Raw genomic sequence first — 24,055 nt, 5'->3', positions numbered from 1 at the left:
CTGGCAGGTCGATAGACACACAAACAAACACAAACATACACAGAAAATTCAAGCTTGGTTGTGAAAGCTTGAATTTTGTGTGTATGTTTGTGTGTCTATCGACCTGCCAGTGCTTTTGATTGGTAAGTCTCATCATCTTTCTTTTTTATATATATATATATATATATATATATATATATATATATATATATATATATATACATAAAAACAAAGATGATGTGACTTACCAAATGAAAGTGCTGGCAGATCGACAGACACACAAACGAACACAAACATACACACAAAATTCAAGCTTTCGCAACAAACTGTTGCCTCATCAGGAAAGAGGGAAGGAGAGGGAAAGACGAAAGGATGTGGGTTTTAAGGGAGAGGGTAAGGAGTCATTCCAGTCCCGGGAGCGGAAAGACTTACCTTATGGGAAAAAAGGACGGGTATACACTCGCACACACACACACATATCCATCCACACATATACAAACACAAGCAGACATATTTAAATATTATTTTGGTCTTTAAATATGTCTGCTTGTGTCTGTATATGTGTGGATGGATATGTGTGTGTGTGCGAGTGTATACCCGTCCTTTTTTCCCCCTAAGGTAAGTCTTTCCGCTCCCGGGACTGGAATGACTCCTTACCCTCTCCCTTAAAACCCACATCCTTTCGTCTTTCCCTCTCCTTCCCTCTTTCCTGATGAGGCAACAGTTTGTTGCGAAAGCTTGAATTTTGTGTGTATGTTTGTGTTCATTTGTGTGTCTGTCGACCTGCCAGCACTTTCATTTGGTGGGATGGATATGTGTGTGTGTGCGACTGTATACCCGTCCTTTTTTCCCCCTAAGGTAAGTCTTTCCACTCCCAGGACTGGAATGACTCCTTACCCTCTCCCTTAAAACCCACATCCTTTCGTCTTTCCCTCTCCTTCCCTCTTTCCTGATGAGGCAACAGTTTGTTGCGAAAGCTTGAATTTTGTGTGTATGTTTGTGTTCGTTTGTATGTCTGTCGACCTGCCAGCACTTTCATTTGGTAAGTCACATCATCTTTGTTTTTAGGTATATTTTTCCTTCGTGGAATGTTTCCTTTTATTATAACTATATATAAAGTTGGTTTTACTGAGAAATTCATCAATGGGGTAGAAGGAGTTGGCCACCAATAAATCCTTTAGGCTTCTCTTAAACTGAATTTCATTGGTTGTTAAGCTTTTTATGGCTGCTGGTAAGTTATTGAAAATGTCTGTTCCTGAATAATGCACATCTTTTTGTACAAGACTAAGTGACTTTAAATCCTTGTGAAGATTATTCTTATTTTTAGTACTGATTCCATGAATTGAGCTGTTGGTTTGAAAAAGCGATATATTTTTAATGACAAATTTCATTAAGGAATAAAGATATTGGGAAGCAGTAGTTAGGATCCCTAGTTCCCTAAACAGGCTTCTGCAGGATGTTCTTGAGTTCACACCACATATAACTCTTACTGCATGTTTTTGTGCCCAGAAAACTTTAGCTTGGCTTGATGAATTACCCCAAAAAATAATCCCATATGACATTATGGAATGAAAGTAAGCATAGTATGCCAGATTTTTCATTTTTATATCCCCTATGTCTCACAAAATTTGCATTGCAAACAGAGATTTGTTAAGACGCTTCAGCAGTTCTGTGGTGTGCTCCTCCCAGTTGAATTTATTATCAAGCTGTAATCCCAAGAATTTAACACTGCCCACTTCTTCTATCTTCTTGTCATTGTATGTTAGACATATACTCGTGGGACACCCCTTACAAGTTCTGAACTGCATGTAGTGTGTTTTTTCAAAGTTTAGTGACAAAGAATCGGCTAGGAACCAGTGATTAATGTCCACAAATATTTTATTAGCTGATCTTTCTAAGACTACGCTTGATTTGCTATTTATTGCAATGTTTGTATCATCGGCAAACAAAACGAACTTGGCATCTGGTAATGTTACTGATGAAAGGTCATTGATATACACAAGAAAAAGTAAGGGCCCCAAAATGGAACCTTGTGGGACCCCACATGTAATTAGTTCCCAGCTGGATGATGACTGATAGCTTGATACATGTCTCTTTCCTAATAACATCCTTTGTTTCCTGCCAGAGATATAAGATTTGAACCATTTTGCAGCATTTCCTGTTACACTATAATACTCTAATTTACTTAAAAGGATATTGTGATTTACACAGTCAAATGCCTTTGACAGATCACAAAATATACCAGTTGCCTGCAATTTTTTGTCTAATGAATTAAGCACATTTTCACTGTAAGTGTAGATAGCCTTCTCAATATCAGAACCTTTTAGAAATCCAAACTGTGACTTTGACAGTATGTTATTTGAGATAAAATGGTTATAAAGCTGACTGTACATTACTTTTTCGAAAATTTTTGAGAATGCTGGCAACAGTGAAACTGGACAGAAATTTGATGCTATTTCTTTATCTCCCTTCTTAAACAGTGGCTTCACTTCAGCATATTTCAGCCATTCAGGAAATATTCCCCTGATAAATGACTGGTTACACAGATAGCTTAATATGTTACTTAGCTCAGAATCACATTCTTTAATTGACTTTGTTATTTCATCATACCCACTAGATGTTTTTGATTTTAAAGATCTTATGATGGACATTATTTCTGTTGGGGTAGTGAGGGTCAAATTCATATTATGGAAGTTGCTTGAAATTTCTGGTCTGAGGTATTCCATAGCAGCATCTACCGAGCCTGACAACCCCATCTTTTCGGTAACAGTTATAAAATGTTTATCAAAAAGTTCTGCAACACTATACACATCTGTCACCAATGTATCATTTACTCTTAATGCTATTTGTTCCTCTTCATGTCTGGTTCTACTGGTCTCCTCCTTCACTATATCCCATATTGTCTTTATTTTGTTATCTGATATGACTATCTTTTCCTTGTAATATATTTGCTTTGACATCCGTATTACAGTCTTCAATATTTTGCAATATTTCTTGTAATATGCTATAGCATCAACATTGGAGCTGTTTTGCATTGACAGATAGAGTTTTCTTTTTGTTTTACAAGATACCCCTATTCCTCGAGTAATCCATGGCTTTTTTGTTGACTTTGTTCTAACCTTGGTAAGTTTTGGGGGAAAACAGTGTTCAAATAAGGTAAGCACTTTATTAGCAAAAGTGTTATATTTTTCATTCATGCCATGAGCACTGTAAACATCAGTCCAGTGAATGTCTATGAGGAGTGTCCTAAAATAATCAATTTTTGGCTTACTGATTACCCTCTTGAGCTCAGATTTAACAGATTTTATATCCTGTTCAGTATTAACATTTAACAGAAGGAACTGCATGTCATGGTCTGAGAGGCCATTGACTATTGGGTCTGTAATATAATTTTTTTCATTGGACTTTTCTATAAAGATATTATCAATGGCTGTTTGTGAGCAAGTGGCTACCCTAGTGGGGAACTTTACAGTGGGAATTAAGTTGAATGATAGTGTTACTAACTCAAATAAGTTGTTACTGGGAGAGTCTTTAAGGAAATCTACATCGAAATCACCAGCAACCACTATTTATTTGTTTTTGGTTGTTAAATGGGCCAGTACAGTTTCAAGGTGGTTTACAAACAGATTAAAGTTACCTGCAGGTGCTCGATACACACTTAATATTATGAAGGATTTTTTGTGAAATTCTAATTCTGTTGCACATGCTTCCATATGCTGTTCTAGGCAAAATTTATGAATGTCTATGTTCTTAAATTTATTGATGGAAACTCAACACTGCTTGCATTACTGATCTGATTTGGAGTTGATGTCGCTGTCAGATGTTCCACCAGTGCAGTTCTCATCACACATGGTAGACTCATTGTCTGGTACACTCAAAAACAATGTGTATGTTAACTTCAACTGTTGAAATAGAGTACCAAGTTGCTATCTTTTTGATAGATGATATATTCTGGATATTTTGTTTCCAACAAGAACTTAAAATTTCATGTCTGAATCGACCAACAGAACTGTGTGTTGACGATCGAGCTACCTTACATGTGTTGAAGAATACCTATGACAGAAAAATAATATCAGCATATTGAAATTTCTGAACATACAGAAAAGACTGTCATATTAAAACATGTTGAGAGCTCCGATCTGACTGAGCGAGGTGGCACAGCAGTTAGCACATGGAACTCGCATTTGGGAGGACAATGGTTCAAACCCATGTCTGGCCACCCCGATTTAGGTTTTCCATGGTTCAAATGGTTCAAATGGCTCTGAGCACTATGGGACTCAACTGCTGAGGTCATTAGTCCCCTAGAACTTAGAACTAGTTAAACCTAACTAACCTAAGGACATCACAAACATCCATGCCCGAGGCAGGATTCGAACCTGCGACCGTAGCGGTCTCGCGGTTCCAGACTGCAGCGCCTTTAACCGCACGGCCACTGCGGCCGGCTGGTTTTCCATGATTTCACTAAATCACTACAGGCAAATGCCAGGATTGTTCCTTTGAAAGAGTACGGCCAATTTCCTTCCCAACCCTTCCCTAATCTGATGGGATGGAAGACCTTGCTGTTTGGTCCCCTCCCTCAAATCAACCAACCAACCTCAAATCTGGGGATGAAATGTTCGAAGAATTAAGGTGAAAAATAATTAACTGGGAGTTTTGAGAGTTAATTATTTTCCTGTTGTTATGGATTGTGCATGATGTTAGTATGTACATTTGGTGTCTTAACTTGTAGTTTTGAAATAATTGCTCTTTGATTTATCACTCTGGCAGTCTTATTAATTATTCTGTGTGGCAATGTGCTGTGTTCTGCTATTTGGGCACCAAAATAACTGAGGTTGGCCGAAGCAGAGAAGGTATAAAGGGGAGACTGGTAATAGCAAGAAAAGAATTTCTGAAAAAGAGAAAGTTCTTAACATTCAGCATAAATGAAGAGTTAAGAGTCATTTCTGAGGCATTTGTCTGGCATTTTCACAGTGAAATTTGGACAGTACGCAATTCAGACTAGAAAGTAACAGAAGCTGTAGAATGTAGTGCTACAGTAGAATGTTGAGAGTAGATTAAATAAATAATGAGGAGGTACTGAAGTGAATTGTGGAAAAAAGAAATTTAGAGCATGACTGAACTAAAGGAAGAGATTAGATGATGTGACATATCCAGAGACATCAAGGAATTGTCAATTTGGAGATGGAGGGAAGTGTGGGGAGTAAAAACTGTACATGGAGACATAGGCATGAATATAGTAAGCATATTCAAATGGTGTAGACTGCACAAGTTATTCAGAGATGAAGATGCTTGCTCAGGACAGACTAGTGTTGTATGGTGCATCAGACCAGTCTTCATACTAAAGGCAACAACAGCAATGTTATTAATTAAAGTGTACTCATTTAAACATGGTTCAAATCGTTCTTTTCTATTAAAGTTAATCAAGGCCACTGCCCAACTTAAACTCTGCAAGTGATCTATCTGAGAAACATCACAATTTTCAATACTATGACCGGGTCCACTGAATTTACTGCTAAGTAAACTTAACATAGCTTGTAAACTGTGATAATTAAATCTAAACATAGTTTATTTTTCTGTTTGCTTCTCAATGCTTCCTCTGCATACCAATGCAGGGGTGAGAAGGAGGAGGACTGCAACCAACCACCCTTTTTGTTGAATGATGAGCGTTTGTCTTTTCCAGTTCCATAGTTTGAAAGTCACTTAGGATTTTCCATTAATACAATAGTGATCTTATGTGAGTCCTTTTACATTGAAGAGCCATGACATGCCATGGACTCATCTAATGTCTGAAGTAGTACTGGAGGGAACTGGCAAATGAATCCTGTAGGATTGTCCATAAATCCGTACAAGTATGAGGGGGTGAAGATCTCTTCTGAACAGCACGCTGCAAGGCATCCCAGATATGCTCAATAATTTCATGTCTGGGGAGTTTGTTGGCCAGCGGAAGTGTTTAAAATCAGAAGAGTGTTCCTGGAGCCACTTTGTAGGAATTGTGGATGTGTGGGGAGTTGCATTGTCCTACTGGAACTGCCCTAGTGCCTTGGAATGCGCAGTGGATATGAAAGGATGCATGTGGTTAGAGAGGATGCTTATGTACATATCACCTGTCAGAGTCATAGCTAGACCTATCAAGGGTACCATGTCACTCCAACTGCATACACTCCACACCATTACAGAGCCTCCATCAGCTTGAACAGTCCCCTGCTGACATGTAGGGTCCACAGATTCATGAGGTTGTCTCCATACCTGAACACATCCATCCGCTCAATACCATTTGAAATGAGACTCATCTGAGCAGGAAACATCTTTCCAGTCATCAACATTCCAATGTTGGTGTTGACGGGCCCAGGCAAGGCATAAAGCTTTGTGTTGTGCAGTCACCAAGGGTACAAGAATGGGCCTTCAGTTCCAAAAGCCCACATTGGTGATATTTCATTGAATGGTTCACATGGTGACATTTATTGATGGACCAGTATTAAAATCTGCAGCAATTTGCAGAAGGGTTGTGCTTCTGTCACATAGAATAATTCTCGTCAGTTGTCATTGGTCCCATTCTTGCAGGATCTTTTTCTGGCCACAGCGATGTTGGAGATTTGATGTTTTACTTGATTCCTGATATTTACGGTACACTTGTAAAATGGTTGTATGGGAAAATCCCCACTTCATCACTTCCTCGGAGATGCTGTGCCCAATCACTCGTGCACCAAGTGTAACAGCATATTCAAACTCACTTAAATCTTGATAACCTGACATTTTAGCAGCAGCAACCAATCTAACAACTGCGGCAACACTTTTTGTCTTATATAGGCATTGCTGACCTCAGTGCTGCATTCTATTGACATATCTCTGTATTTGAATATGCATGCCTGTACCAGTTCCTTTGGTGTTTCCCTGTAAAATACCACTGCTCAACCTTGTAACATTGACAAAGTTGAAATACATTATCGACTACTGTGATAAAAGTAAAGGAGGCTTATTAACAATAAACAGTGAAAAGGCTTCTGTAAAGATGCATGTTACTGGCTTAGTAGTTTTAGATATGACGTATGTCACAGCAAAATTGATGTATTTCTGTTTTAGTAGATTAAGTACAGATTTAGATATAAATTTCTAATGAGATGTGACATCTGGGCAATAAGCTGTAGATACATCAAATAAGGGGTCCTTTCTGTTCTCTTTTGCATACACTTAACATGAGAGTCATATTTAGATAATCATTCACACCTTCATCACCATAGACATTACTGTGATGTAGGATGTAGAAGTATCTATCAGATATCTACATCTACATCTATCCTCTGCAAACCACTATGAGATGCATGACACAGGGTACATTCTATTGTGCCAGTTATCAGGGTTTTTCCCGTTCCATTCACGTATGGTGTGTGGGAAGGATGATTGTTAGCATGCCTCTGTGCATGCAGTAATTAGTCTAATCTTATCCTCACAATCTCTACATGAGTGATATGTAAGAGGTTGTAGTATATTGCTAGAGTAATCATTTAAAGCTGGTTCTTTCAAATTTGTTAATAGACTTTCTCAGGATAGTTTACAACTATCTTCAAGAGGCTTCCAGTTCAATTGGAAATTGTTATACTGTTGTTGTTGTGGGCTTCAGTCTGAAGTCCTGTGCAAGCCACTTCATCTCTAAGTAACTACTGCAATCTACATTCTTCTGAATCCACTTACTGTATTCATCTCCTGGTCTACCTCTACAATTTTTATCCCCAACAGTTCACTCCAGTATTAAATTGGTGATCTCTTGATGTACCTAAATGTGTCCTATTGATTAATCCCTTCTTTTAGTTATGTTGTGCCACCAATTTCTTGTCACCCCTATTCTCTTCAATGCCTCTTCATTAGTTATATGAGCTACCCAACTAATCTTCAGTGTCCATTGTAGCACAAAATTTCAAAAGCCTCTCTTCTCTTCTTTATCATCCATGTTTCACTTCCATACAAGGCTGCATCCCCCAAAACTAGCTACAGAATAGTCATCCTAGCACTTCAATGTATATCTGATGTTAACAAATTTCTCTTCTTCAGAAACACTTTTCTTGTGATTGCCAGTACATATTTTATATCCTAGCTACCTTCACCAACATCAGTTATTTTGCTGTCCAAACAGCAAAACTCATTTCCTAATCTAAGTCCCTTACCATCATCTAATTTAATCTAACTACATTCCATTATCCTTGTTTTGCTTTTTGTGGAAGTTCATCTTATGTTCTCCTTTCAAAACACTGCCCATTCCATTCAACCGCTCTCCCGAGTCCTTTACTATCTCTGTCAGAATTATGTCATCGGCAAACCTCAAAGTTTTTATTTCATCCTCCTGGACTTTAATACTTACTCCAAATTTTTATTTTGTTTCCTTTATGGCTTGGCAACAGCCTTGCCACAGTGGATTCACTGTTTCCTGTCAGATCACCAAAGTTAAGTGCCATTGGGTGTGGTCAGCACTTGGATGGGTGACCATCCCAGCCACCATGCACTGTTGCCATTTTTTGGGGTGCACTCAGCCTTGTGATGCCAATTGAGGAGCTACTTGACTGAACAGTAGCGGCTCCAGTCAAAGAAAACCATTTAATGATGGGGAGAGTGGTGAGCTGACCACACGTCCCTCCTATCTGCATCCTTAGCTGAGGATGACACGGCAGTCAGATGGTCCCAATGGGCCACTTGTGGCCTGAAGACTGAGTGCTTTTTTCCATTATGGCTTGCTCAATGTACAGACTGAATAATACTGGGGACAGGGTACAGCACTGTCTCACTCCCTTCTCAATCACTGCTTCACTTTTATGACCCTCAACTCTTATGACTGTTTTCTGATTTCTGTACAAGTTGTAAATAGCCTTTCACACCCAGTATTTTACCACTGCTACCTTCAGAATATCAAAGAGATTGTTTCAGGTAACATTGTAATAATCTTTCTCTATGTCTACAAAGTATTACATCATGTATTCCTATATTTCTTCAGAATCCAAACTGCTCTTCCCTGAGTTTAGCTTCTACCGTTTATCCATTCTTCTGTAAAGAATTCATGTTAGTATTTTGCAGCCATAAATTATTATGCAGATAGTTCAGAATATTCACATCTGTCAGAACCTGCTTTCTTTGGAATTTGAATTATTACATACTCCTTCAAATCTGAAGGTATTTTGCCTATCTTATACATCTTGCACTTAGGATGGAATAGTTTTGCCATGGCTGCCTCTCCAAAGGCTATCAGTAGTTTTGACAGAAAGTCACCTTCCCCAGGAGCCTTGTTTCAAATAGGGTCTTTCAGTGCTCTGTCAAATTCTTCTTGCAGTATCATACCTCCCATCTCATCTTCATCTACCTTCTCTTCCTTTCCTACAATATTCTATTAAAGTCTCTCTCCCTTGTACAGGACCTCTATATACTCCTTCCACCTTTCAGCTTTCCCTTCTTTGCGTAGTACTGCTTTTCCATCAGAGCTCTTGATATTGATGCAGCTGCTTCTCTTTTCTCCAAAGGTCTTTTTAATTTTACTGTAGACAGCATCTATCTTTATCCTACTGAAATATGCTTCTGAATCCTGACATCTTCTCTCTAACAATTCCTGCTGAGCCATTTTGCAGTTTCTGTCAATCTCATTTTTTAGAAGTTTGTACTCCCTTTCTCCTGCTTCAGTTGGTGCATTTTTATTTTTCTCCTTTCATCAAATAGATTCAGTATTTCCTGTGATATCCAAGAATTTCTACTAGGTCTTATCTCTTTACCTGTTTGATCCTCTGCCGCCTACATTATTTTATCTCTCAAAGCTACCCATTTGTCTTCTACTATATGTCTTCCCCTGTTCTACTTATATAATCAGTCTGAAACCTTGCAATATGTCCAGATCTCTTCCATGTATACAACCTTCTTTCATAATTCTTAAACCAAGTATTAGCAATGATTAAATTATGCTGTGTGCAGAATTCTACCAGGTGGCTCCCTCTCTCATGCCTTTCCCCCATTCCATATTCACCTACTATTTTTCCTTCTGTTCCTTTTCCTACTACTGAATTCCATTCCCCCATCACAACTAAATCTCCATTTTCCTTAACTATCTGAATAATTTCTTTTATCTCATCATACATGTCTTCAATCTCTGCATCATCTGTGGAGCTAGTTGACATACAAACTTGTACTAGTATGGTGGGTGTTGGCTTAGTGTCTACCTTGGCTACAATTATGCATTCACTATGCTGTTTATAGTAGCTTAGCCACATTCTTAATTTCTTATTCATTATTAAAGCTACTCCTGTATTACCCCTATTTGATTTTGTATTTACAACCATGTATTCACCTGATCAGAAGTCCTGTTCCTGCTGCCATTGAACTGCACTAATTCCCACCATATCTAACTTCAACCTATCCATTTCATCCTTAAATTTTATAACCTATGTGCCCAATTAAGGTGTATAACATTCCATATTCTGACCCATAGGACATGTGAATAGTGGAGTATTCTACCTCCAGAATATTTTATCCAAGAGGATGCCATCATCATTTAACCATAAAGTAGAGCTGCTTGCCTTCAGAAAAAATTACAGCTGTAGTTTTCCCTTGTTTTCAGCCATTCACAGTACCAGCACAGCAAGGCCATTTTGATTGATGTTACAAGCCAGATCAGTCAGTCATACAGATTGTTGTCCCTGCAACAACTGGAAAGGCTGCTGCCCCTCTTCAGGAACCACATGTTTGGTTGGCCTCTCAACAGATATCCCTCCACTGTGGCTACACCCATGGTTCATAGACAGTAGTAAAATCATAATGTACTATTGGCTGTGAGACTGTAAGGGTAGATAGCTGCTCAACAGGAACATCTAAATCAGACACTAAAACTATCTGTTGTAATCAGAGGTACCTTCCTACAAGGGGAAGGAGAAAACATAGGGGTCACTCATTCTATTGGGGGAGACAGATATGTCTATGGCCAACAATAGCGTTACTTACTGAGACTACATTGCTGGTCATTATTACTGGTATCAACTCTTTCTTTCATCAACTTTCAACATTTCCTACCACATTGCACTATTTCTGATTGTCACCATCTTCCATTCTCATCCTCTTGCTGACATCAAACATCAACATTCCTTATGCACTGCTGATTAATGCCAACTCCATCACTCAATACATATTTGACATACTAAATTGTGATCCACAACTATGTTGCTTGATGATGGAAAGAATAAAAAATATTGCCATGAACAGTGACATGACATTTTCATGCATCAACCCCATCATGTTCCAAGTATAGGTGTCCTTTTTAGCCAACCAAAGTTCTAAATCTTGCACTTGATTTGAATTCATTGGTATGATCATAGGGTCAATACTTTTGTCATCATTTCACTACAGCATCACCCCCTTGTCACATTTGTTTTATCTGGTACTCTCTGTTTTGATGATACACCTTACTGGATTATTACCTTCAACTCTCTCATAATTTCATAAATACCTCCATCCAAATTAAGTCTATTAACCACCAACTGTACCCAAACTTCAACAGTTGTTGTTCCTCCCACACCAACAAGACTCATCATAGTTTTACACCCATGGATGGAACATACGGAGTCTCTTCTCTTTGCCACAGCCTTCAGACAGTAACTACCACAACTTCCCTCCCCCCAACCTCTCTCTGCCCAACCCACCAAAAAAGAAACAGTTTTACAAAACAAATCTCACACATTTAATCCTTTCCACACCGCTAACTCATCAGCCATGCCCACTAAGCAGCCACAAAGGAGCAATCATCACTTAGTACCACCCCATCTAGTGCCTGATTAAGCTCCTAATTACTTCTATTGCCCATTTCCACTCATTCCTGCCCTAAATATGCTTCCAACTCTGTACCTGGCTCACTCTTTGCCCCTCCAGCCCCACAAGATTCCTTCATCCCACAATCTCTCTCTTCCTTCAGGGAGACAAGTGAGCCATACGTCAAACAACATCAGAAGGCTATCCTTGGAGCGGCTTGACAAACTAATAGTTCCTGAAGAGTGGCAGAAGAATTTAAAAAGTTGAAAGGATGAATAACTGAGGATATGTACCTCTTCTGTATGGTTTAATGATGATGGGATCCTTCTGGGGAAAACTGTCCTCCATTATTACATGTAGTGGAGACTACTCCAGATCATGTTATCATCAGATTTATTTTTATTTATTTATTTATTTATTTCTTGTTCCGTAGATCCAGTTAGTGAGTCAATCACAAGGATATGGAACGTGTCAAATTGTACAGGTTTCAATTTAAACTTACAATAAATACAAGGGCAATTCAATGGCAAATTGTACATAGTTTAAGTAAGACATACTATAAATAGAGTAACAGATACAATGTCAGCTAGATAACATAATTACCATTTGACAGAAAAAGGAGTTTCAAATAAAGGTTAAAGATAAGAGCACAAAGTTAAATCAGATTTTAGGCCTACAAGAGTAAATACATGTACAGCCAATCTGTTGTTACAAAAAGTGCACTAATGCCCAAATGCACAATAAAATCAATTGAACTACTTCTAGACACAATAAGTTTAGTGATGGTATACATTTTCTTTCAGGTATTCATCCACAGTATAATAAGATTTCTCTGTCAGGTAATCTTTGAGAACTTGTTTAAATTTTGGCAGTTCTGTATGAACACATTTGATATGTAGTGGTAGAGCATTGAACAGCTTAATGCTGGAGTAGTAAACTCCTTTTTGTACCAGAGTGAGACGTTTCATTTCTAAATGTAGATTGTTTTTGTTTCTCGTGTTATAACCATGGAATTTACTGTTGTCTTGGTAGATGGAATAATTTTTGCACACAAAGGTGAGCAAGGAGAAAATATACTGTGAGGCAGTTGTTAGGATACCTATCTTCCGAAACAAGTGCCTGCAAGAGTGTCTTTGATGGACCCCACACATTAATCTGATTGCTTTTTTTTGGATGGTGAAAACTTTTTTTGCAAGTGGTTGGTTCCCCCAGAATATGATAGCATATGACATCAATGAGTGGAAGTAGCCAAAGTAGGCAACCTTAATAGTGTCGACTTCAGCCACTGAAGAAATTACCCGTAATGCAAATGTTGCCGAGCTAAGTTTTTTACATAGATGAAGAATGTGAACTGACCAATTACATTTACTGTCTATGTAGGCACCCAGGAATTTTGTGTCTTCAACTTTCTGTATTGGTTGATCTCTACATTTTATGTTAATTTCATCGGGATTACTTTGTGATGTATGGAACCTCATATAATGAGTTTTATCTGCATTGAGCGAGAGACCATTTGAGGAGAACCAATTTAAGATGTCATTAAAAACAGTATTTGTAGTTTTTTCAAGATCATGATCAGTCAAATCGTCAATTAGAATTGTGGTATCATCGGCAAACAGGGTAAATTTGCTGTTAGTCTCAGAACAAAGAGGAAGATCATTAATAAAGATGAGGAAAAGCAGTGGGCCCAAAACGGAGCCTTGAGGCACACCACACGTTATCGTGCCCCATTCAGACGAGGCAGGTTCTCCAGAAGAGCCATTTAGCATTACAGTCTGCTTCCAATCCTGTAGATATGATTGTAGCCACAAGCCAACAGTACCACCTAAACCATAGTATTCTGCCTTTTTCCAAAGAATTTGGTGGTTTACACAGTCAAAGGCTTTCGTAAGATCACAAAAAATACCCACTGGAGACATTTTTTTGTTAATGGCTTCCAAAACTTGGTTGCTGAAAGAGAATATTGCCTGTTCAGTACAAAGACCGGCACGAAAACCAAACTGATTTTTGCTTAAGATACTGTGGGAGTCGAGATGGTCTACAATCCTCCTGTGCATGAGTTTTTCTAGAATTTTCGAGAAGGTAGTTAATAGGGATATTGGGCGATAGTTTGTAACAATGCTTTTATCCCCTTTTTTAAAGAGAGGAATCACTACAGCCAACTTAAGTCTGTCAGGGACAATCCCATCTTGTAGGGATGCATTGTATATGTTGCATAAGACGGGACTAACAAATTTATAATAGTGTTTCAGTATTTTACTAGAAATATTGTCCACACCAGCAGAATTTTTATTTTTTAATGATCTAATTACTCTTATGACTTCGCTTACAGTAACTGGAGGTAAGGATAACTGTGGGATTCTGTTGCTAATAGCTTTCTGTAGGAGGGACAATGATTCTTCCATAGAACCATTACACCCTGTCTTCTCTGCTGCTCTCAAAAAGTGGTTATTAAATATTTCTGCAACCAACTCAGGTTTCTTTATGATACTGTCCCCTGTATTAATCTCTAACTGAGACATGTTCCCTGTTGTCCTGCCAGTTTCCCTCTTTATTACATTCCATATAGTTTTAATTTTATTTTCTGAGCTTTCAATTTCTGATTTTATGCACATACTTTTAGATTTATTTATAACCTTCTTGAGAATGCTACAGTAAAGTTTGTAGTGTTGTCGTTTCTGTGGATCATTACAAGTCCTGAGAGAACTGTATAACATCCTCTTTGTTCTACAAGATGTTATTATCCCTGTAGTGATCCAAGACTTCTTGGCATTGCCTATATGACTATTTCTAACTACTTTTTTGGGAAAGATGGACTCAAATACAGACATGAATTCATTTAAAAATGAATTGTACTTTTTGTTTACATCTGTTTCCCTATAAACTCGGCTCCAGTCTATCTCTTTTAGGCTATCATTGAATTTTTTAAGGCCCTGTTCATTTATTATCCTAAAAGATTTCCAAGAATGCTCGGAACTGTTGCACACACTGATGTAATTGAGCCTAAGCAATTGACCACCATGATCAGAAAGGCCAAGGATTGGATGTACAGTGATCTCATTGTATTTGGACTTATCTATAAATATATTATCTATCAGACTTTTACTGTTAACAGTAATCCTAGTTGGGAAATCTACTATTGCCATCAGATTATAAGACTCCATTAAATGTACTAAATCAGCTTTACTATTGCTCTCATTTAGGAAATCAACATTAAAGTCACCAGTAATTATCAAGTTCTTGGACTTTGAGTACAGTATGGATAATAAAGAATCTAAGTGCTTAAGAAATACATTCAAATTCCCTGAGGGAGATCTATACAGTGCTAACACTACAGCCGTGAAGTCATTTACAGTAATCTCAACACCACATACTTCAATTTGTTGCTCTATACAATGGCTCTTTAAATCTAATGCATTGTAAGATATGTTGTTTTTTACATAAATTACCACTCCACCTTTTTCCATGATGGTTCTAGAGTAATGCGCTGCCTGACAGTAACCACTTAGCTGTAACCTTTCAATATCTTTCACATGATGTTCACTAAAACATAATACATCAGTATCTTTTACTCCTTGTGGTTCCTCTAACAGAACAGTAATGTCATTTACTTTATTACCAAGTCCTCCCACATTTTGGTGAAAAATCGTCATTTCTTTGGAATTAGAGACAGATCTAAACTTTTGCCTAAAAAATTATCGGTGGCTACAGACACAGTACGTTCATTACTAACAATTTCCTGAAACATTTGAGTTTGAAACCGAGTCTGACTTGATGGTTGGAGCCATTCAAGTGCGATTGGTTCCAACTTTGGGGTACATTTGTGGACTTCTTCCAATATTTTTGTTTTTAAGAGGGTACTTAATGCTTTTTTTCCTGATCTGTTCAGGTGCATACCGTGTCTTGTAAATAATTCTCGTCCAAAACTGCTTACATCTACAACACAAGTATTTTTAAAATGCTTACACAACTTTGTTAACTTAGAGTTCGTTTGTGAGATAGCCTCATTTACACAGGACTGTGGAATTAAGTCATGTCTCTTTGGAATGTTCACAACAAATACCTTAGACTGATGAAGCGCCGATATTTTCTTCTTGAGCGACTGTATGGCATCATTCCCTTCATTGCAGGCAACGTTGTTTGAGCCACCTATTAAGATCACACACTCGTTTTTTACTTTTTCAGGATCACACCCCGCTACAACTTCTTGAAGTTTAGCACCTGGCTTCACAATTCCACAAACATCAGCAGCATTAAAACTGCTTTTCAATATATCAGCCATACCTCTACCATGACTATCAGCGAAAATGTGAAAACGATTTGTTGATGTTTCACTCACAGCAGACTGGATCACACCACTGCCATTTTCATTGCTGTTAACTGAACGTTGTGGCTTTGGAAGATCAAACCTAACCTTTTTCCGATAGTTTATCGGCACACTCTTCTTACGATTGTTTTCACTTTCAGTGAGACTATTACTAGAACAAAGTACATCAAAATTGTTTACATTCTCGAACCTCGAAACATTTGCTGTACACGAATTTTTACTGCCGATTGTTTGACGCTTGTTGTGTACTACCTTCCATTCTGATGATTTATCAGCGTCATTTTGCACCAATGTAGCCATGTTCTCCCGAAAGTTTTTGTCCTTCTCTCTGTCTTGAAGCAATGGATCCATGTTTCGCTTCGACTTCAGTTCCATATTTTCGGACTTTAGGCTGTCGATTTCTATTCTTAGACTGCTGATTACACATTGTAAACTAGCAATACGCTCATTACACTTTAATAATATACTTTTGCAACTTACACTAGTGTTCTATGGGTCAGAGAATGGAATGTAAAACCTTTTAATCGTGTAGGTAAGTTAAAGAATTTTAAAAAAGAAATGAGTACATTGAAATTAGATGTAATGGCAATTACTGAAGTGAGTGGCAAGAGGAATGGTATTCCTGATTATGTGAGCACAGTGTTACAAATAAAAAAATCTAACAGAGTTAATGGAACAGCATGTCTAATAATAAGCAAGAAAATTGGAATGTGGATGCAGCACTTGTACAAGCACAGAGTACAATTTCATCATGGGTTAAGAAGACAGGATATTTTGAAGAGATTTGTAGGCACTGAACATTCTAATAGTTTAAATGTAATGATAAGATTGAGATTTAGAAACAAGGTTTTTAATTGAAAAATATTTCAAGGAACAGATGTGAACTCTGGTCTTAATTTATTGATTATGAAATAAAGACTTAAATTGAAAATTGGAAAAAAAGGAAAAAGGGATAAACGCACGCAGTAGTGACTCCTAAAATATGAGACTGACGTCACTAAAATGCAGAGCAGCAAAGGAGGAAGGGCAAGAGTACAAATAAAATCCATAAAACATGCATGACTCCAAAAGAGATATATGCTGCTTGTAGAACAATTGAAGAAATATTTAGTGAAATGAAAAGCAACTGTGTGAACAGAAGAGCTAAGATGGCAAAGCACTACTTAGCAAAGAACAGAAGACTGAGAAGTCGGAAAATATAGAGAAGTACAATATGAAGGAGAGATATTTGAAGACAATATTATGGAAGGAGAAAAGGATGTGGATAAAGATGAAATGGTGTATGTAAACCTGCGAGAACAGAGCACTGAAATACCCGAGTTGAAACATAATTTTTGTAGATTTAGAAACAGTGGTTGATAATGTTGCTTAGAATACTGTTTACAGCATAAAATATGGGAAGCTGGCAAAAACTACTTCATCTCTGTAGAAGTCATGCAGAAAACAGACTACTATCCTAAGAGTTGAGAGACATAAAAGTGAGGCAGTAGTTGAAAAGAGAGTGGAGGCAGAGTTGTAAAATACCTCCCCCCCCCCCCCCCCCCACCACCACCACCACCACCACAAATGTAATTCAGTCTGTACACTGAGCAAACAGTAAAGGAAACCAATGACAAATTTGGTAAGAGAATTAAATTCAGGAGCAGAAATAAAAACTTTTTTACCTCTACAGCTCCCTCTAGTACCATGGAAGTCATTCCCTGATGTCTTAACATATGTCCTATCATCCTGTCCCTTCTTCCTGTCAGTGTTTTCCATATATTCCTTTCCTCTCTGATTCTGTGCAAAACCTCCTCATTCCTTACCGTATCAGTCCACCTAATTTTCAAAATTCGTCTGTAACACCACATCTCAAATGCTTCAATTCACTGCTGTTCTGATTTCCACACAGTTCACGTGTAACTACCATAAAATGCTGTGCTCCAAACGTACATTTTCAGAAATTTCTTCTCAAACTAAGGTCTATGTTTGATACTAACAGACTTCTCCTTGCTGCATCCGCGTGCTGCCTAGGTCTCAGAATTCCTTAACTTCATCTACTTCATCACCATATCATGATGTTAAGTTTCTCGCTGTTTACATTTCTGCTACTTCTCATGACTTTTGTCTTTCTTCGATTTACTTTCAATCCACATTCTGTACTCATTAGACTGTTCATTCCAATCACCAGATCCTGTAATTCCTCTTCATTTTTACTGAGGAGAGCAATGTGATCAGCGAATCTTAACACTGATGCCCAATTAATGCTGTTGAACATCTTTTTCCACGTCAACAAATTCTATGGACGTGTCTTGGTTTTTCTTTAGTCTTGCTTCCATTATCAACTGCAATTTCACAATTGCCTCTCTAGTGTCTTTACTGTTCCTGAAGCCAAACCAATTATCATCTAACATGTCCTCAATTTTCTTTTCCATTCCTCTCTATGTAATTCTTGTCAGTAACTTGGATGCATGAATTGTTAAGCTGATTGTGCAATAATTCTTGCACTTGTCAGCTCTTGCAGTCTTCAGAATTGAGTGGATGATACTTTCCCCAAATACAGATGGTATATCACCAGATGATGATGATGATCATCATCACCAGACCCATACATCCTACATACCAATGTGAATAGTTGTTTTGTTTCCACTTCCTTCAATGATTTTAGAAGTTGTGATGTAATATTATCTCTCCCTTCTGCCTTTTTTGATTCTAAGTCTTAAAAACCTCTTTTACATTCTGATCTAGTACTGGATCCCCTATCTCTTCCCTAGTGCCTCCTGCTTCTTCTTCTATCACATCAGGCAATTCTTTTCCCTCATAGAGGCCTTCAATGTACTCTCTCCACTGATCTGCTCTCTCCTCTGTATCTAATAGTGGAATGCCCATTGCCTCTTAATGTTACCACTCTTGCTTTTAATTTCACCAAAGGTTGTTTTGACTTTTCTATATGCTGAGTCAATCCTGACAATCATTTCTTTTTCAATTTCCTCACATTTTTCATGCAGCCATTTTGCCTTGGCTTTCCAACACTTCCTATTTACAGATGCAGAGAGGTTTTGAAATGTGGTGCTGCAGAAGAATGCTATTGATTAGATGAAAGTATGCAAAGTCTAAGATGGAATACAACATTATTTTGTGAAAATATACAGGAGATGTTGAGTCACAGACAGACACAACAAAAAGACTGCTACACACTTAAGCTTTCATCCAAAATGCCTTCTTGCAAAATAGGAAAAACACATGCCTTCACACAGTTCACACACATATGCCCAGTGTCTCTGGCCATTGTGGCTGAACTGCAGACAGCTACTGTGCCTGATGGGAGCAGCAGTCCGGTGTAGGTGGTGTGGCTAAACAAGAGGCATGGGATGTGGAGGGGGTGGAATAAGAGGGTAGGAGTGGGAAGAGGTGTAGTGCTGCTTGTGGACGAATGTAGGGATGTGGTTGGGATAAGGTAGGGGTGCTGGATGCAGTCAGGAGGTTCACTAGAGGGACAAATTAACAGAAAAGGAGAGAAGTACAGAAGCAGAAAAGACTAGAGGTGTGTCAATAGAATAGAAGGTCGTGCAGTGCTGCAGTGGGAGCTGTGAAGGGGATAGGGAGGTGGAGGACAGCGACTAGGGAAGGTTGAAGGCAGGGAGGTATGAGAATGTAGGATATGTCGCAGGTAGAGAGTTCCCACCGGTGATAGTAGGAAGGATCCAGATGGTGCAGGCTGAGAAGCAGTCACTGTAGTGAAATACATTGTGTCGGGCAGCATATTCAGCAACTGGATGGTCTAGCTGTCTTTTGGTCACAGTTTGTCGGTGGCCATTCATGCGGACAGACAGTTTGTTAGTTGTCATGCCCACACAGAAAGCAGCATAGTGGTTGCAGCTTAGTTCTACAGATTTTACGACTGCTGAACTGAGGAATGTCCTACTCTCTATCCTTCACATCCCTCGTACTGTGATATTCCACTGCCCACTAAACCTACACAATATCATTGCCCGCCCTTACTCAACCCCTGCCATCAACACCTTGCTTCATGTCTCATATTCTTGCAATAGATTTAGATGCAAGACCTGTCCCATACATTCTTCTGCCAACCAGTCACAGGAATCTCCTTTCCCTTCAAAAACAGAGCTACCTGTGAAAGAAGCCAAGAAATCTACAAACTAAGCTGCAACCATTGTGCTGCTTTCTACGTGGACACAACGACTAACAAGCAGCTATCTGTCCGCAAGAGTGGCCACCGACACACTGAGGCCAAAAGACAGCTGGACAACACAGTTGCTGAATATGCTTCCCAACACAATGTGTTCCGTTTCAATGACTGCTTCTCAGCCTGCACCATCTGGATCCTTCCAACTAACACCAGCTTTTCAGAACTGCACATGTGGGAATTCTCTCTGCAAAATGTCATACGTTCCTGTAACCTCCTTGCTCTCAACCTTCGCTAGTCACTGTCCTCCACCTACCTATCCCCTTCACTGCTATCATTGCAGCAGTACACGGCCTTCTATTCTGTCAACGCACCCCCTAGCCTTTTCCCCCTTCAGAGAAGAGGGACAATGATATTGTGTAGGTTCAGTGGATAGCAGAACATCACTGTAGGAAGGATAGGAAGGACAGAGGGTAGGATATTCCTCATTTCCACTACCCTTCCCCTGTCCTAAACCTCCTGACTGCATGTAGCACCCCTACCTTGTTCTAACCACATCACTGCATTCTTCCGTAAGCAGCTCTACACCGCTCCCCATCCCTACCCTGTTATCCTTCCCCCTCTCCACCCTACGCCTCCTGCTTAGCTGCACCACCTATGCCAGATTGCTGCTCCTATCAGGTGCAGAAGTTACTGTCTGCAGTTTGGCCAGAGATGTGGGGCATATGAGTGTGAGATGTGAGAATGTGTGTGTGTGTTTTCTATTTTGGAAGAAGGCCTTTTGGCCAAAAGCTTAAATGTATAACAATCTTTCAACTGTGTCTATCTGCAAATCAATGTCTCCTCTATATGGTGAGTAGCAATCTATCTTACAGATGAGATTAAACAATAGGAAATCCAGGATGGAATGCTATAGATGAGATTGGCAGATGAAGTAATTAATGATGAGGTACTGAACTGAACTGCAGCAAAATGGTCTTTATTGTGCAGTGTGACTAAAAGTATAGTTACACTAAAAGGAGGCTTCAAAGATTGGTTATTTTATGATGAAGTGAATTGTGTGTGTGTGTGTGTGTGTGTGTGTGTGTGTGTGTGTAAGTGTGGGAGGGGGGAACTGATTTCAGATAAACTGGAATATTATCTGAAGCAATTTAGAAACCATTGTTCTATCAGTCAGCTATGTGGTACACGATCATCAATGGAAAAAATAGCAACCAAGAAACAAATGATGCAATATTTACCAGAGCCCTACTTTCACATGTGAAACATATGGTCTCACTTACATGTTAACTCAAAGGTTCACCTGTGGAATTGCATCTGAAATCTGCCATTACATCCAAAGGAAACTTATAATCACAGATTGCACAACCCCAAATTGCATTAATAATATGGAAATGATAAGGCATCCATGATCCAAAATCAACATACCAATCTGGGTTATTAGACACATGGCTAATTCATAATTTACAATCACTTAGCCATTTTTAATTATTATTACTCACACATACAATGAGAACATCAAATAATAATATTCCATAAGAACTAAGGACAATTATTTGGCAATTGGCTCAACACAATGCTCACACGACCATATTTAAGAATAAGAGGGTGAAGAAGAAGGAGAAGGGAGAAAAGAGAAAAAAAGTAAGAATGAGAAGGAAAAAAAAGGAGAATGAAGTGTTATAAAGTGTCGAGAGTTTATTCACTTGATGAAAGAAAACAAAAAGGAAGGAAGGAAGAATGATTTTAACGTCCTGTCGACATCAAGGTCATTAGAGATGGAGCACAAGCTCGGATGGTGTCAAGGACGAGGAAGGAAACTGGCCATGCCCTTTCAAAGAAACCATCCCAACATTTGTCTGGAGTGATTTAGGGAAATCACAGAAAACCTAAATCTGGATGGTTGGACATGGGTTTGAACCACAGTTCTCCCAAATGAAAGAAACCCAGATACATCACAAGCAACATTTGTGTTATACTTCTGAATGTTGATTGTTTGTTGTAGTTCTCTATGTAGTTCTCTACAATTTGTAAAGTTATTATTAATAAATATTTTCAAAAAAGCTTGTGTATAGTAAGCAGGTTGAAAGGGATGTGGGATGTAGTAGTTATGCACTTATGAAAAGACTTGCATATGATAGACTAACATGGAGATATACATCAAATCAGTCTTCAAACTGGTGACTGCAACAATAACAACTTCGATTCAACTGCGCAACAGTGACAGCGATGCAACGTCATAACAAAGTATTAAGAAAACTAAATAATAAAAACTGGAAATATGAAATACCAGAATACTGCAAATAACAATAAGCAACTCATCTTCCTAACAGACACTGCCATACCCAGCACCCATAATTTTCAAACCACCTGCTATGAGTATTTGGCTACATACAGGGGCCTGGCAAATGAGATAAAGACCATGTGGAAACAGAAGTCAGAACATATCATCCCTGTAGTAGTATTGGGACACTTGAGTTGTCCCAAAATGGACTTTGAAGGGCCTACAGGACATAAAGCTGCATCCTGCAAGTGTTAGCAACTACAGAACACATTTGTACTAAACAATTGCAGAACTGTTCATTGGGTTCTTGGCAGACACAGCTAATTTAGTGGTAATAATATCTTGGACAGGAGAAACAGAAAACTTGTAATGATTCATCTTGTGTGAAACCCATGCAATGATATAGCGATCCACTTGGTCAGAATATGAGGACCATTAGCCAAAAGCAGAGGTCAAAAATGAACAAGGCAAAGTACTGCACGACTTATGATTTCAGACTGATTGAATAATGAAACATAATATGCCAGACATAACAATCATGAAGAACAAGAAAATGTGGGCCATCAACATAACTTACAAGGGCAACAACATAATCAATGAAAAGTGGTTAGAAAAAGATACAAGATATGAATACATGAAAATCAAATTTCGGCAGTCTGGCATAAACAAAAAGTGAACACAGCAGTTCTTAATAACAGACAAGGAAAGGGGAAAATGATGGCCATAGTCTATTTGCAGGAACCCTCCTGGTATTTGCCTGGTTCAGTTTTGGAAAATTATGGAAATCCCAAATCAGTTTTGCTGTATCAAATGAACAAACCTGAATCATCTTCTGATGAACTGCTTTCCTACTTTTTCATAGATTTCAATGAGTTACAGATACCATGACACAATTAAACAGACTCAAAACACTTATAATTCAACAATATTATTTGCTGTTTCATTCATTAGGAAGGATTACCTTCCCATAGCCCAATTAAGTGGACTTAAAGTAATATTGCATGGAGTTATAAGTTTGCCAAGATGGAACTCACAGCTTGGGATTGAAATCCAACTGTAATCAAGGAGTTTGCTCACAACACAGAGATTGGTCCTCTTTCTTGTGTCATTGCTGTTCTCCTTAAAAAAGTCCATGGTATCAATCACAAGTAATATAAGTAAATTTGGATGTATCACTATTCTAATTATAAAGCTAGCTGCTTTCAGTTTCTGTGAGAGATCATTAATATATGCCTTGTAAGAGAACTCTCAGCCTCAGCAAACTGGTATCCTCAGCTTCAATGATAACACTGTGTGTTGTCGTGGTCTTCAGTCCAAGCACTGGTTTGATACAACTCTTCATGATACTCTGTCCTGTGTAAGCCTCTTCATTTCCAAATAAGTATTGCAAGCCACGTCCTACTGATTCTGCTTACTCTATTCATCTCTTGGTCTCCCTCTATGATTTTTATCCCCACACTTCCCTCCAATATGAAGAAAGTAGTGATTCCTTGATATCTTAGAACATGTCCTATCAACCATGCCCCTCTTGTAGTAAGTCTGTGCCACAAATTTCTTTCCTCCCCAATTCTCT

At 38.5% G+C, this 24,055-nt stretch overlaps 1 protein-coding gene across 1 annotated transcript in view; it reads right to left on the bottom strand.

Annotated features, from left to right (window-relative positions):
• LOC124742163 (synaptotagmin 1-like) overlaps positions 1 to 24,055 on the bottom strand; it is a 49,625-nt gene that overhangs the window by 12,412 nt on the left and 13,158 nt on the right. The gene's annotated exons all lie outside the window — the stretch shown is intronic.

The sequence above is a fragment of the Schistocerca piceifrons genome, unplaced genomic scaffold, assembly GCF_021461385.2.
Source record: "Schistocerca piceifrons isolate TAMUIC-IGC-003096 unplaced genomic scaffold, iqSchPice1.1 HiC_scaffold_2166, whole genome shotgun sequence".
Classification (NCBI taxonomy): Eukaryota; Metazoa; Arthropoda; class Insecta; order Orthoptera; family Acrididae; genus Schistocerca; species Schistocerca piceifrons.
This window is presented reverse-complemented; position numbering and strand designations above follow the sequence as displayed.